This window comes from Camponotus floridanus, unplaced genomic scaffold, assembly GCF_003227725.1.
Source record: "Camponotus floridanus strain SB8 unplaced genomic scaffold, Cflo_v7.5 scaffold79, whole genome shotgun sequence".
Lineage (NCBI taxonomy): Eukaryota > Metazoa > Arthropoda > Insecta > Hymenoptera > Formicidae > Camponotus > Camponotus floridanus.
The window spans coordinates 823,400-841,201 of NW_020229848.1; positions in this window are offsets into that span (position 1 = coordinate 823,400).

Sequence of the window (17,802 nt, forward strand, 5' to 3'; positions counted from 1 at the left end):
GTTATAAACAAATAGACGAGGGTAGTATCGGTGTGGGACTGAATAGGTCAGTGGTAAGAGCAGTCGCCCGACAAGCGAAAGACTCGGGTTCGATTCCCGATTCAGCGACTTCGCCCCGATATTTTTCTCGTCTACGTCTCTTCAGGGGGGTAAAGAGGGTTTTATAGAATTTCTCAAAAATGAGAATCTATATCTTGGTTAAATGCACCAAGTAAAATATATGCATATGCCGTGTTTTCGTTAAAAATTTCGCGTACAATTAAAAAGAATTTTTCAGGCATTACCATCCGCTGTGCTCGTAGATGCTAGTTTTCTTATCATGTTATTTAATATATAACGAGCCTATTTCCTTTCGATTTTCCTTAAGCTTTTCCTTACAAACTCGATCCATTTCACTGATGTCTTTTTTGAGACTCTGAATCTCATCCTCCTGATTGATTCGTTGCATAGTCTCCTTCTCTAAGGATTTTTGTGTTTCTTCCAGCAATGTTTTCAATTGATCAACCTCATTTTTTCCTCATGTATCCTGATAAATATCTTTGAGCTCCTTGTGCTTCTCCTGCAATTGATTGAGCTGCAATAGCAGCTGCAGATCACTACAGCGTGTGTCATATACCATTGTATTTTGTTCTGCTATCTGCAAATCCTTCAACGCTTTTTCCAATCTAAAGAACATACGATAAATAAATATTAGCGCACATTAAATAACAAAAATATATATTGTTACGCTCGCGGCGAGGACTTCGATTAATATCGAAGACGCGCACTAATGAATCGGCCGCTCGCGAGACGCGTGAAATAAATAAACACTTTTAAAGAAGCAAAGGAACTTTAATGCAACTCAAGAATACAAATGATAACGTTAATAACACAGAATAATAATGTAACGGATCGGCTCGAGAAAAAACGCGTCTGCATAGCAAGACAGTTGGCTCCAAACTCGACTGCCATACGTCTTGTAAACATTCTTCTTGACAACCAGATGTTCTTGTTAATCGGAGCCGTCCTGATGAACACGGACATCAGGGACGTAACAATATATATATAAAATTTATTTTTGTTAGTAGAATAATTTCGAGATGTGTACATTTACTATATTCTAAACATTTTACTTAAACTCTTAAGATTTTCGAAAACGCTCACTGGATTTCTACGAGTTTTTACATCAATGCAGGAAGTTTGTAAACTGTGATATGAGCATCCGATTACATATGTTTTATCGTTTACAGGAAAGCTTACATATATGTATTTACAATACTAAATAAAAATGTTACTAAATAAATGTTACTAAATAAAAATGTATTTACAACATGTATTTACAATACTAAATAAAAATGTTATAAATTAAAATATTGTTTTAATTATTTTAAGATCATTTGTGTATTAATTACTTATCATTTACTTATATTAATATTTACACTTAAAACACATAATAATATAATATAATCAAATACATATAATATTAATTAATAAAAATTAAATGCTTCTACATAATTATAATTTTATTTAAAAATTAAAAAAAGAACCCTGCACATTTTACATGAAAAAAGTGGCTTTGGTCAAATTGGCTGAAATTGAAATATATTGTAGTTTAGGTGGTGCTAATCAAAAGTTTCCTGAGGCAAAATGTCCAAAAATCAAAAATATAAAAGATACGATAATTTGAAGTGGGTAGTATTGATGTTTAAAAAAATGTCTGTTTTTGAATATATATTATATATATATATATATATATATATATATATATATATACAGTGGCATGCAAAAATTTCCGGCCAGTGATATTTCGTATTCTAATTTATTAAAAAAAGAACTTAATGATTTTTGACCATTACAAGATGTGAGCATAAGTTATAGGAAACAAAATAATATAGTAAAAGAATACTGTTTGTGTTCATGAAAATATTTATTATTATAATTATTATATTTACATGTGCAAAAGTTTCCGGCCACTTTGTACTACGAGAAAAATTATTAATACATGTATTCTATAATGCACTTCAGTTAATTTAAATCTTATTTTAATGTTAATATTTTGTAGCCATACCCTTTGCAGCGATTACAGCTGCACAACGATGTGGCATCGACTGAATTAGACGATTAATCAGGCGGAATTTTATTCCATTCTTCTTTCAACGCTTTGAATAATGTGGCTTTATTTGAATATGTATGCTTTCAAACTTGACGATCTAGCATATCCCACAAGTGTTCAATTGGATTCAAGTCCGGTGATTGAGATGGCCAGCTTAAAACTTTCACATTTGAAGCAGAAAATCATTGTTTTAACAATTTTGAAGTGTGTTTGGGATCATTATCCTGTTGAAATATCCAATCCTGTGACAATGTTTCTTCAGCATATGTTAACAAATTTTTTTCTAAAATGTCCTTGTAAATAGCAGCGTTCATATTTCCATTAATCTCGACTAATGGACCGACTCCTTGTGCAGAGAAAACCCCCCAAACCATCACACTTCCTCCGCCGTGCTTTACAGTAGGAATTTGATACCGAACATCATTTCTGGTATCAATAGAACGTCGTACATGTTGTCTACCATCGCTTCCAAAAAGATTAAATTTAGATTCATCTGAGAAAACTATTTTTTTCGGGTGGCACCCGATTAACCACGTCGCCAATTGGCCAATTCAAAATAGGACTCTCTGATTCGTTAATCGTTGCTGGTTACCCTAGGCACAGGTCGATATAATTGGCTGTGGTCAATCGCAACGTGGTCAGACGCTCCCTTTTTTTCCAATCTTCGATTGTCCAATTTTGGTAATCTTTGGCAAACTGTAATCGGGCCTTCTTATTCTTTTTGTTGATTAATGGTTTTTTAATACCTATACGACCAAAATGTTCCACACCATGTAGTCTTCGTGTCACAGTACTACGGCTAACATTGGCAAGATTTTCATCTTGTAGCTCGCGTGCAATTTCAGCAGCAGTTTTCTTGACATCCGCAATTGAGTTGCATTTAATGATATGATCTACTTTTTTAGATGTTTTTCGTGGCCTTCCACGCGGACGATCTTTTAAACCATATCCAGCACGATACTTAACAATAATATCATTCACAGTTGATTTACCTATCGATAATATTGAACCAATTTCACGAGAAGACTTTCCGTCTTTTGAAAACTTAATTACTCTCTCACGAATTTGAATTTGCGTATGTCGAGCCATATTATGCTTTGACGACTTTCTACGAACTTAAGAAAAAACGTTCAATGCGATACTATTCATAAAAAATTCTTTGGAATCCTACTGCGGGTCAAATATATTACGTGGCCGGAAACTTTTGTACACGTAAACATAACAGTTATAATTATAAATACTTTTATGAACACAAATAATATTCTTTCACTATATTATTTTATTTCCTATATGTTATATTAGCACCTGATAATGGTTAAAATTTTATTAGGTTTTTTTTTTTATAAATTAGAGTGCGAAAGTGTCACTGGCCGGAAACTTTTGCACGCCACTGTATATATATATATATATATATATATATATATATATATACTTTTGGCGCACCCTGTATATATATATATATATATATATATATATATACAGGGTGCGCCAAAAGTCTGGATACACCTAGATATCTTACAAACGGTGCATTTTAGAAAAAAATGTTTCAGGCAAAAGTTGTTTGGTTTCGAGGAGGCCATAAGATGGTACCATTAGTTTGAAGAGTCATTTGAAGGTCACTTCAATTTGTTTAAATGGAACACCCTATATATTTTTATATATTATTGTAGCTCATCTCGAGATCTTTCCAAAACTCTATAATAAAGTATTTCTTCATTGAATACTTTTCGAGTTATGAGGCTTGAAATAATTTCTTAATTTTACATAAACCATAAAATATCTAGTAAAATATCGTTTTTCGATTATCTTACCTTAATACTTTTATGTACAAAATAATGAGAGGAATCAATTGGTGTAAAGAAAACATACAGTTGTTTTTAAGAAAACATACAATTGTTTTTAAGAAAAAATATAGAATTTGCAATTAACAATTCCATATTTTTTCTTAAAAAAAACTGTATGTTTTCTTTACACATAATCAGTTGACGCTTAATTAAAACGACAGACGTACGTTTCGATCCCATTCGGATCATTATCAATGTCTAACAAAGGAAAATTCAAATTAACGGAAAATTATAAAAACAAAACATAGATCAAAGTCGCAGTCTATGTTTTGTTTGACGTACGTCTGTCGTTTTAATTAAGCGTCAACTGATTATTTTTATATAATCATGTATTGAGTTATTTTATATTAAAAATTCTTTCACTTTTAATTGTAGCTACCATTAACCTAGCGCTTTGGTTTTATTTGCCTTTTTTCACTATTTAATTTGATTGCTATCTTATAACTACTTTTATATTCTTATATTTATATATTAATTTAATTTATGTATTCAACAACAGACATTTTTAAAATTTATACACAAAATCGAGTTTTATTAATTTATCAACTTTTTTTACAAACTCATCACTTATTTGATTTTGAGATCTTCGTTATCATCCAACAGACACGTTTGGTGTCGATCTCGAGCTTGTCGCGTTTCCTGATCGTCTGGTTAAACAGCTTCCGCATGTCAGAAAGCTCGTGTTCGTATACGTTCAACATCTCCTGGGTCTCCTGGGTGGTTTGCACTTCCCGGGTCTCCTGGGTAGTTTGCACTTCCCAGAGCTCGTGGGTAGTTTGCACTTTCCAGAGTTCCTGGGTGGTTTGCACCTCCTGGATCTTCTGGGTGATTTGCATCTCCCGGGTAGTTTGCAACTCTCGCGTCAGCCGGGAGTTCTCGGATTCGAGATGACGTACTTTCTCGATGTAACGTGCCAGACGATTATTGAGATTCCGCAGAACCTGCTTCTTCTGCATCTGCGAATGGCGAGTAGGACTGAGCAAGCTACTCGGTCGCTGATCGATGTGCTTGACAATTAAATGTTATTTTCCGACAATGAGGCAGCGGCCGTTGCCGCCGCGGTTTTCCTTCCAAACTTGGTAGGCATCGTTGAAGAAGGAGAGCTCCTGCACACAGGACGCGGCAACACTAACTGTACGCAAAGCTGCCAGATCTCCGCCGCAAGCAACATGCAACACGGCGTGGAGGGGGTAATGAGGATGTGAGCGTAAGCGAATGAGGCCCAGAATAGTTACGCACAGAATAAATCGGACACAGGACTCTCTCGGACTCTCTATTGGTCAACCGTGCTAGGCCTCTAAACATCAGGTCGATATGATTTGTGTCTGTTTCATTCTGTGCGCAACTGGGATCCTCCCGCGTAAGCGTACGTGTGAGCTCGGCGCTTCGGCTAGCTTCGGATAGTAGAAGAGGACAGAATACAGTCTTCTGTCTCCTTCCTACCGAAAGATGGGCAACACGCGACTCGTCACGTTCCTCGATATCTCGATATGCGCTCAACGTTTCTCTTACAGCTTTTTTATCGTATAATATGTTTATAATATGTATGTGCATATATATATATATATATATATATATATATATATATATATACATTATAAATATATTATACAAATATATTTACAAATATAAATATATACTAATTATATTACAAAAATATATTATAAAACTATTTAGTATAATAATTTAACTTGTTTTCTCTATACATATACATTTAAAATAATAAAATAAAAAAAATTTAATGAGCGTGGCAATTTTCCATATCACCCATGGGGTATCACCAATGGCGCGTTAGATTTTTTTATGTGGATCTTCGTCTAGAGCCCTATTATACCACATTGCATTATTTTGTCATTTACAAGTAGGATGTCTGTTATACAGACAAGATGTTTTTAATACTTTTGCTTTCCACAAATATAATGTCTGTTACACAGACAAGATATTTTTAATACTTTTGCTTTCCACAAATATGATGTTTGTTACACAGACAAGATGTTTTTAATACTTTTGCTTTCCACAAATATGATGTCTGTTACACAGACAAGATGTTTCTAATACTTTTGCTTTTCACAAATATGATGTCTGTTATACAGACAAAAATATTCTTAATTCTCCTACTTTTTACAAGTATGATGTCTGTAACACAGACAAGATGTTTTTCACGTATTTACCTTTTACAAGCGTAATGTTTATAATAAATTTATTATTTATGAGATGAGGGGCCAGCTATGTCAATGGTATCTGCAGCATGTTATCTGAAAATACTTTTATTTTTTTAGCAAATTTTTTATAACATATAATTTATTCGCTGACATAAGAGACAAATGCTTTTCATCAATTTTCATTTTGATAATTGTCTCGCCTCTTGTTTTTAATGCAAATTTAAATAGCACAAATAGCATTAACAATAGCTGACGAAAATCTTACGTTTTTTTTGTTTTTAAATTATTTAAAAGAGAAAACATTCTCTCCAAATCGGCATTTGAATTTGGAAGAGATCGAATAGTACTTATAACATTTGTTAAATTGGGATATTTAGCAAGATTGTTGTGTCGATTTTGTAAAATTTTTTTTCACATGCTGTCAAAATTTAATTTAAAAAAGTTTTGTTTTTCTTCTATTGTAAAATCTGATAAGGCCATCCATTCCTTCTTTAAATTATTTTCATCAAAACCGCCGATAGTTTTAGCTATAAAAGAAACATCATTGAATGATGTTTCTCTATTGTTATCAAATAAACTTATATATGGTCGAAAAACTTGTAACTTTGATAAAAATATATATAGAGATAATCTTTTACGAATTTCTTCTGCAGCAGTCACATAAAATAATAAACAATTTTCTCGAACAATTGTAACTATGTTTATGTGACCTTTTAGCGTTAATTCGTTTAGATATTCCTTCCATTCTGATCCCAAAATAATTTCATTAATAGGTTTTTGATTTTATTTTAATGAAAATATAATATTTGAAGAAAATGATCTTAAATTTTCTTCTTTTATAAAATTTCGACAGATTTGGAAAAGAAAGTTTAAAGATTTTGGATATAATAAATGAATCCTTGTTTCTAATGCTTGAAAAAATGCATTAAATGCATTAAAAAAATTCGAAACGTATTTTAAAAATAGAAAATAAGCTTTTATCTTTACGTTGTTCATCACAGACAATAGATATTCTCCAGAATTGTTTTTTTGCTCACAACCATTTCAGTAAGAAAGTATTTAATTGTATCCCAAAATTCAAGAAGTCTTTCGATACATAAATAATGCGAAAGCCAGCGCGTATCACATAATTTCAATATTTTGCGATTTGTTTCTTGGAAACATTCACAAAATTCACGAAAAATTGCGTTTTGGACTGCTATTGAGATAAGTAGCAATTTTTTTTAGAAATTCCTCGTAATATGCAGGCATTTTAAAACATGCGCTGCTAATGCGAAGGAATGACATGGGCATGAAAATGTTAATAAATGTGGACATATTTCTTCTAATTTTTTTTAAACGATAAATGTTTTCCTGTCATAACAGATGCATTGTTACATGATAAAGCTACGATATTTAAAAATGGTATCTGTAATTTCCACATTTCACATTTAAATGCCTCAAACAACTTTTCTGCACTTGAATCTTTGGCATCAATATCAATTAATTTAACTAATTGTGAGCGAATATTTAATGTCTCTGGATTAACGTATTGAACAAGAAAAGTCATTCATTTATCATTAGTTATATCAGATGTTTCGGCAATAAAAATTGAAAATTTTGTATTCTGAATTTTATTGACGACACGATCTGTTTCAACTGGGCATAAAACATTTGTAATAATGTTTCTACATTTTGTTCGGCCCATGCTCATGCTTTTTAACACATTAGGGTCTTTTCCAATATGTTTCCAAAAAAGTTGAGGATTTCTTTTGCAGTTTGATGCGAAACATTTTTATCAGCAATTAATGCAGCATATCGAATTTCTGCTATTTTTTTTCGCTCTTCAAACAACAAAAGTGAATCATCTGTTATGTTTATATTTTCGTTTATATTCTTTGTTTCTGTTTTAATTTTACATATTTCTATATGCGCTTTGGATTTTGCGTGACGATAAATTTTCGATAAATTACCTTTCATTGATTTATCGCAAAATGAACAAAAAAATAAATTTACATCATGTGATACTTTGCGTAACCATGGCTTAAATCAGAGCTCGGCAAGAACTGCACATTTCGGCCGATTTTCAGCTGGCTCCGCCTATCGCATCCCTCCTTACCTCGCCGTCCCGCGCGAAGCCTACGAGCCGCTCGGCGCTCAGTAACGGGCATATGGCAATAGCTTTCCGCGTCACCCATCAGGTACTATTGTTGACGCGTTATTTTTAAAGTGGTATCCTCAGTAGGCCTAATCCACTGATGACTAAAACAAACTAATTGCACAGAATTATAAATAATAATTGATTTGAATATTTATGACTTTCGGGATTTTTTAGAAGCGAGATCAGAAACATCAATTTCTATATTGCATGTAGCAAGTCGCATAAGACGTGATAAAGAATCGCTTAAAGAAGAACGTTTCTCATTCTTTATAAACTTCATTTTTGAAAATGAAGTCTTGCACAAATATGTGGATCCGAACATAGAATAAATTCGGAGTCCGAAATCGCGAAGCTTGGGATAGGATAATTTTGATAAAATTTTATAAAATTCAGCACTAGTTTCTTTAACCGTTTTCAAAGAAATATCACTTTGTAAATTACATAATTCATCTTGTAAATCAAGATGTTGTTCTTCGATTGACACTGTAAGAGGATTCTCGAAAAGAATTAACTCATTTCTAAGTTTTTCGAAACAGGTAAAACGCGTATCGAATTCTTCTATAAGACAATCTACGAAATAAATATATTTTTTTAAATCACAGCTACTACCGTATTCTTCGAGAAGAATCTGATCAACAATTAAAACAAAAAACCTCGTAACAGTCGCTACTGTGCTTTGCAATTGTTTTCTAACGTATATGCATTCGTGATCAGTGTTGAGTCTTTTAAACTCTCTCAATCATAGTGGACACATTGACGATTCGAGACAGCCTCTGACAGCTAATAGCAGATCAAGTTTGCAGTGAAAGGATTAATAATCTTCATTCTTCAATCTTAAGAATGGATGATAAAAGGTATGTTCAGAAATTTGATAAATCTTGGGAATTTAATTATTTTTTCAGTTACATTTCCGATCGAATAGTTTGTTTACTTTGCGGTTTTGAACCTTCGGTAGTAAAAAAATTTGCAATAGAGAGACATTTTAGAATTCGTCATTCAGTCGAATATTCCAATTATTCGAATTCAGAAAAATTGAGTATTATCGAAGGATAAAATTAGTGTATCAAGAAGATGCAATACCTTCTGAAAATTCTTCTCAAAAATCTTTAATTGCATCTTATCTATTTCTTATCTATTTCTTATCTATTTCTTTGCTCATAGCACAAAATTCAAAGTCATTTGCCGAAGGTTTATTTGTGAAAAACTGCATCATCGAAGTAGTGAAAGCTTTCGGTAATTCCTTAACTCTTGAGGAAGCAATGAGTATTCCCCTTAATGCAAAAACAATAACGTCAAGAATGACTGATATCAGTAATTCTGTAAGAGAAAAATTAAGAAATCTTTTAAAGTCATGTAAGTATTTTTCTTTATGTCTTGACGAAAGTACCGATATTCGACACTTGAGTCAATTGAGTATTTTTACTCGAATCGTGCAAGATGATTTCTCATGTGTCGAGGAGCTTTTAGATTTTGTCTCATTACATGATACAACAACGGGTCTTGATATTTTTTTGGCAGTTGAAGACTCGCTTAAAAAATTTGATGTAGATTTTAGTAAATGTTTTTCGATTACGACGGATGACGCGAAAGCTATGACAGGTTCGAAGATAGGATTCGCCGGTCAATTAAAGCAGCGAAACTTTAACATCCCTATTATACATTGTATAATACATCAGGAAGCATTAAGCAGTAAAGTTATTAAATTGTCAACAGCTATGGAGACTGTGACTAAAATAATTAATATAATTAAAGGTGGACATAAATTTCTTACTCATCGGAAATTTCAATTATTTCTCAATGAACATAATGCTGTTCACACAGATGTCCCACTTCATTGTCCAGTACGTTGGCTTAGTGCTGCAAAATGTTTGGAAACATTTTTTGCAATAAGAAAAGAGATCCTCCTTTTCTTGCAAAAAATGAACAATCAAAAATTTCAAGAATATATATCTCTTTTAGAGGATATCACATTTCTTAGCGAACTTGGATTTATTACTGACATGACTAATCAACGTAGGCTTCTCAATTTAAAGTTAATCAAAAGACTAATCAAAATATTTCCCAATTAATTAGTCATGTTGATTCTTTCCGAAGAAAATTACAGTTATTCAAATCTCATTTAAATAACGATATTTTTCATTTTTTCCCTTCTTGCCAGATTCTTCTCGAAGAATACGGTAGTAGCTGTGATTTAAAAAAATATATTTATTTCGTAGATTGTCTTATAGAAGAATTCGATACGCGTTTTACCTGTTTCGAAAAACTTAGAAATGAGTTAATTCTTTTTGAGAATCCTCTTACAGCGTCAATCGAAGAACAACATCTTGATTTACAAGATGAATTATGTAATTTATAAAGTGATATTTCTTTGAAAACGGTTAAAGAAATTGGTGCTGAATTTTCTAAAATTTTATCAAAATTATCCTATCCCAAGCTTCGCGATTTCAGACTCCGAATTTATTCTATGTTCGGATCCACATATTTGTGCGGGACTTCATTTTCAAAAATGAAGTTTATAAAGTATGAGAAAAGTCCTTCTTTAAGCGATGATTCTTTATCACGTCTTATGCAACTTGCTACATGCAATATAGAAATTGATGTTCCTGATCTCGCTTCTAAAAAATCCCGAAAGTCATAAATATTCAAATCAATTATTATTTATAATTCTGTGCAATTAGTTCGTTTTAGTCATCAGTGGATTAGGCCTACTGGGGCTACCACTTTAAAAATACGCGTCAACAATAGTACCTCATGGGGACGCGGAAAGCTATTGCCATATACCCGTTACTGAGCGCCGAGCGGCTCGTAGGCTTCGCGCGGGGTAAGGGGGGACGCGATAGGCGGAGCCAGCTGAAAATCGGCCGAAATGTGCAGTTCTTGCCGAGCTCTGGCTTAAATAATTCAATTTCTAGCCATTGTTCTTGAAATTTATATTTTTCAGATATTTTTTTATCTGAATTTTTATTATTATTTTCATTATCAGTATTTAAAGATGAATTATTTTAAACAACAATGCGAAAAAAGAGCGATTAAGAGTCACCGCGGATGATAGTGCGTAAAATTTTAAAGATTAATAATTCGCGAAAATTAAAACGCGTGAAAGACTTATGCATATATTTTACTTGGTGCATTAACCAAGATATAGATTCTCAATACTGAGAATACTATAAGACCCCTCTTTACCTCCCTGAAGAGACATAGGCGAGAAAAATATCGAGGCGAAGTCGCTGAATCAGGAATCGAACCCGAGTCTTTCGCTTGCCGGGCAACTGCTCTTACCACTGAGCTGTTCAGCCCCACACCGATACTTCTCTCGCCCAATTGTTGAAATAATGAGAACGCGAGTAGCTCCGCGTAAATTTAACAAATTAGTAAATAGATAAAGAAATTAGGGTCTGTTATGTATTAACCAACAATGCGAGAAAAGAGTGATTAAGAGCCACCGCGGTAGTGCGTAAAATTTTAAAGATTAGTAATTCGCGAAAATTAAAATGATTTATTTTCTTTAATATTAATAGTGTCGTCAATAAAATTCTTTAATATTATTTTTATGACACGCAGAATCCGCATGTCTTAAAACATGTGTATTGCACGAAAAATTTTTATTGCATATAATACAATGATACAAGCTCTCATCAAAAGCTACTTTGCGTATCCAACATTTAATTCGATCATCATTGAGCCAAGCATCTGAAAAGCTTCGCTTAGATTTTTTTTTCAATTCATCACTCATTTTTGTGAAACAAAAAATAGACAGAAACAAAGAATTAAAGAAGAGTAAATAAAAGAAGCTAAAGATGAAAAATGATATATATATAGAAATATAAATATAGAATGATATATATATATATATATATATATATATATATATATATATATATATAGAAATATAAATATTTGAAATAATCAGAACTCATACACAAATCGGGATTGTGACAGTTCTTGAACACCAAGATTTCAGAGCACGTATAAAGAATACGTTTACTTGACAGTACAAGGCGACAAGATTATCTGATGAAAAAAAATGCCGCGAAACAAATGAACGGCGTAAAACAAATTAAACGGCATGAAACAAATAAACGAATGCCGAGTGTGCCTCAGTGTCTGTTTACCAAAGCACGGCAATAGGTCGAACATAATATCTCGTAAGTAAATCATTATTTATACAAAATTATTTAGAAATTTTAATGTTTCTGTTATAGTTTTTTATCTTCATAATTTTATAGAAGACATCAATGAAGAAATGGATGTGCTGGTGCAGAATGCACCTAACGTGCAGCAGCTGCTGCAACAAGTAATCCGGCAGCAACAAATCTTTGGACAGCAGCTGCAAATGTGCATGCAGCAGCAGCAGCAGTAGCATTAGCAGCAGCAGCAGCAGCATCAGCAGCATCAGCAGTAACATCAGCAGCAGCAGCAGCAGCCGCCGTCGCCGCCGTCGCCGCCGCCGCCGCCGCCGCAGTCGCAGCCGCAGCCGCAGTCGCAGGAACAGCAGGAGGAGCAACAGCAGGAGCAAAATGGTACATTATTTTTTATATTAAATTATATTCAATAAAATTATATATATATTATAATTTGTTTTATTTTTCAGAAAATAAAAAAAAGAGGAGACGGGCAGGCCCGTGCCCGCTGGTATGCTTAGCGCGACAGGGGTGGCTAGGACTATGGCTAGCGGTTGAAGAGGCGACCGAGGCCGAGGAGGCGGCTGGGCCCAAAGAGGCGGCTGGGCCCGAGGAGGCGGCTGGGCCCGAGGAAGCGACCGAGGCCAAGGAGGCGATTGGGACCGAGGAGGCGGCCGAGACACAGTAATTAAAAATTAATATTATTATTAATATTATTATAAATAAATAGTAAAAAATAATTAATAATTCATAGAATATTTATTTATCCAATATTTTATTCCTTTTATCCTTTATTCCCAGATATTTTTTTCTCTTACATATGAATACAATGTGGTACAATAGGACTGCAGGCGAAGGTCCACATAAAAAAACCTAACGCGGTTTGGAAACGTCATTGGTGATACCTCGTGAGTGGTGTGGAAAATCATCACACTTATTACATTTTTTTTATTTTATTATTTTAATGTATATGTATGGAGAAAACAAATTAAATTATTATAGTTTTATTAAATTATTTTATTATATTATTTTATTTTATTAAATTATTTTATTATATTATTTTATATTAAATTATTTTATTATAATTTTATTAAATATTATAGTTTTATAATATATTTTTGTAATATAATTAGTACATATTTATATTTGTACATATATTTATAATGTATATGTTACGCTCAAAGACCGAAAACGCTCACTGAACGAAAAAACCGATCACAACGCGAAATTTGCGTCGAGGCACTTTCCAAAACGCTCATAATGCATTTAGGCATATTCAAAAAGGTCACAAAGCGAAATTCGTGTTGAGGTTCTTTGGATAATCGATCAAAACGCGTTCTGGCAATGTGAAAATGCCACAACGCGTTGTGGACGCTTATTGATGCAGCCATGACGCGATGGAAGACAAATACAATCTATCAACGGCCGACGGATTCATGCACATTCTTGTTCGTTATTTTATTTAGCGTATTGCTAGAGTGTGGACGTTGTTGGTTTGCGTGCTAATTATGTCTGATAAAAAGAAGATTTTTTTATGATAAATTGAGTGAGTTGAAGAAGACAAGCACTGACCGGAGTATTTTTATCGATAACGACCGGTACGAAATATTACTTCAAGAAGTAAAAGAAGCTCAGTTACTTCGAAAAAATAAGCAATCGCTATCATCAAAGCAGTATCGTTGTATAAAGCGATACGACATCTTAAAACTTGGTGATACTGAAAAACTGATTGAAAGTGGTTCTGAAGGTATGGACGATTCTAAAATTCGCTATTTCTGTAAGGCGGATGAGCTATTTGATGTATTGGAGGCAGCACATCTCAACGTGGGACATAAAAGGACAAAAGGTAGTTAAATCTTTGAAATTTGACGTTTATTGATACAGCAATAATGCAACAAAAATAAAATTATAAAGAAAAAAAATTATAAAGAAAATTAACAGTTAGCCTTATTAATCTTATAGCTTTTACAATAAAATTTAAAACAATTAAGTTTCTGTGATAGAAGTTTTCATTCATCAGTATTTTTTATTAATAATAATATAAAATACTGTTTAGAGTTGCTCTCTTTGTGAGAGTTCTTTTATTAAAAACAAATTTGCCATCAATTGACAAAATCATTTACAAATAAATTTTTTTATTTGACTAAAATCTACAATACTTTTTTTCATACGTAAGTATCAAGGATTCATAAAATAAAATAATTGACGTTATTTTATTACAACAATCGACGTTAATTCAATTAAAATGAAACAAATTGTCTTCTTGACTGAGAATTGTAAAAGAAAATACAGTTATCTTTATTAATACTATGGCTCTTTTCAAAGAAGATTTTGTAATAGAAATCTTCATTAATTAATATTTTTTTAATAATAAACATTGTTCATAATATATATTGGTCCCTTTGTAGGAATTATTAATAAATTATTTATTTTTGCAAGAACTATTATTGTGACATTTGAAATTGCACTTTATATTTTTAGAGAGACATTTGCATTTTTTGTCAATGCAGTATCTTTTACAGTGGCAGCTTATAAAACCTTGCTTACTTACAGATGACAACATAGAAGCTGAACAAAGAGTTAGTGAAGTCGAGGGTACGTCTTGCAGTTCAATAAAGTTGCTCTTAGCAACTATAAATTCGTTGCGAGCATAAAATCGCTCAAGGAGCCCTTCTTTGGTTCCTAATTGATAAAGCCCTGATGAATTAATTCCGGCAACAACAGCTAAGACGTTTCTGGGAGCTGCGCGTCCTCTATCAACGTCAGGCACTCTGATCGCTACACTAGTTCCAATAGCAACTTTAGGAAATTTTGAATTAGAAAATTAAATCATTTTTGTGCTTGTTGTTTTTGACCAGATTTAGCACATTCTCTCTCAACGCTGATACTGTTCTTCCTTATACAGAGCTTGCAAGTAACGTTCTGTCCGAAACCCTCATTATTCTCATTACTTTCTCCGTAAATAACGTGAATATATTGATGACATCCTGAACACTTGTGAGCTCCTGAAGTTTTGTTTTCACAAATCACACAATAAATTTTGCTGTCATCTTTTTTTTTTTATTCTTGTGTAACCTCTCCAGTTTGAGGTATTTTTATCTTCACTAGATTGTTCGTTAACTTCTTCTTCATCAGTCTTATCTTGATCATTGTTCTTTATCGAAGAAAGAAGTTGTTCCAATTCTTCTTCAGTTTTTATAGAAAACATGTCACTGGAAAGAGAGGAATCCGCAAGTCGGATCTTTTGCGCTGATCCAAACATAGCTTCATAAGGACTTGTCTTAATTACCGAATGGAGAGCTCGATTCTTCTTACTTTGAATAAATCGGAGTCCTTCAGACCATTTTTCCGTATTATTGTCACCCATCCACGCTTCCAGAATGTCACGAATATCTTGGTTCGACCTTTCAATCGAACCCTGACTCTGAGAATGTCGCGGTTTACCATTAACAAGCTTCATTCCAGGCCACATATCGGCCAAACTTTTAATTATTTTATTTACGAATTCACGACCATTGTCGCTTTGAAGTATACATGGGGCACCGAATAAACAAAATATGTCTATGAGTTGGTAGGCCACTTCCTCGGCAGTCTTTGTCTTAAGAGGACGAAGAATTGTGAATTTGATTAAATGATCTTGATAATTCATAATGAATCGGTAATCTTTATCTCGCTCTGACTGCATGTCAATCAAGTTCATTTGACATCGAGAGTTCATGTAATCAGATAAAATAGGTTGTACAACTAATCCATGTTTTGGTATCTTTTTCTTCAATTGACTGTTCACACAAAGACAGAAAAAGATTTATTATTTGACGAGTAACATTACAATATTTCTTTTTTAGTTCAGCTTCCATAACTGAAACATAAATAAAAATAATGTAGAAAAATATTAGACAAGTACAAATTATTAATTATTTATTGACTATGAAACTAAAAACTTTATTAACTACTATCATACCTAACATGTCTAACTATACTTCGCGATATCAATCTTGTGCCGAAAACATCTTGGAATTCGTAATATAACGTAAGTATGTATCAAATCTAGTCAAATTTCAAAAATGTACCTACCTCTTGTTCTTTTATGTCCCACGTTGAGATGTGCTGCCTCCAATACATCAAATAGCTCATCCGCCTTACAGAAATAGCGAATTTTAGAATCGTCCATGCCTTCAGAATCACTTTCAATCAGTTTTTCAGTATCACCAAGTTTTAAGATGTCGTATCGCTTTATATGACGATACTGCTTTGACGATAGCGATTGCTTATTTTTTCGAAGTAACTGAGTTTCTTTTACTTCTTGAAGTAATATTTCCGCTCGTTATCGATAAACACTCCGATCAGTACTTGTTTTCTTCAACTCACTCAATTTATCATAAAAAATCTTCTTTTTATCAGATATGATTAGCACGCAAACCAACGACGTCCACACTCTAGCAATACTAAATAAAATGACGAACAAGAATGTACATAAATCCGTCGGCCGTTAATAGATTGCATTTGTCTTATATCGCAGAGCTCGGCAAGAACTGCACATTTCGGCCGATTTTCAGTTGGCTCCGCCTAACGCGTCTCCCTTTACCTCGTCGTTCCGCACAAAGCATACGAGCCGCTCAGGAGCAGGCGTATGGCAATAGATTTCCACGTCACCCATGAGGTACTATTATTGACGCGTTTTTTTTTTAAGTGGTATCCCCAGTAGGCCTAATCCACTGATGACTAAAATGACCCTTTAACTAATTGCATGGAATTATAAATAATAATTGATATAAAGAATATTTATAACTTTCGGGATTTTTTACAAGCGGGATCAGGAACATCTATTTGCATACGGCATGTAGCAAGTCGCATAAGACGTGATAAACTTTATCGTCTTATGCGTCATGGCTGCATCAATAGGCGTCCACAACGCGTTGTGGCATTTTCACATTGCCAGAACGCGTTTTGGTCGATTATCGAAAGAACCTCAACACGAATTTCGCTTTGTGGCCTTTTTGAATATGCCAAAACGCGTTATGAGCGTTTTTAAAAGTGCCACGATACAAATTTCGCGTTGTGGCTGAATCTGAGATGTCAGAACGCGTTGTGACCGGTTTTTTCGCCCAATGAACGTTTTCGGTCTTTGAGCCTAACATATATACCCAGATAGCAAAATCGAATAGAGCACGTTTTGCAATTTATGTGCTGCATACTATGTCAGCAGAATGCTGTCAATATTCTAGCAAAATATGCCGTTTCAGTTAATGTTGTCAGAAACACAGCAAAAGTTGAGCATAACGTGCGTTACGATGTAATGATAGAAATGCAGCAGAAATAAAGCAGAGTTTTACCAGCATAAATAGAACAATTCAATGCTGGAATAATGTGTCGGCAGAATGTATACTTAGAGTACGCATAATCTGTTGTCACAGTGTAATAGCAAAATCTCATAAGAAATATC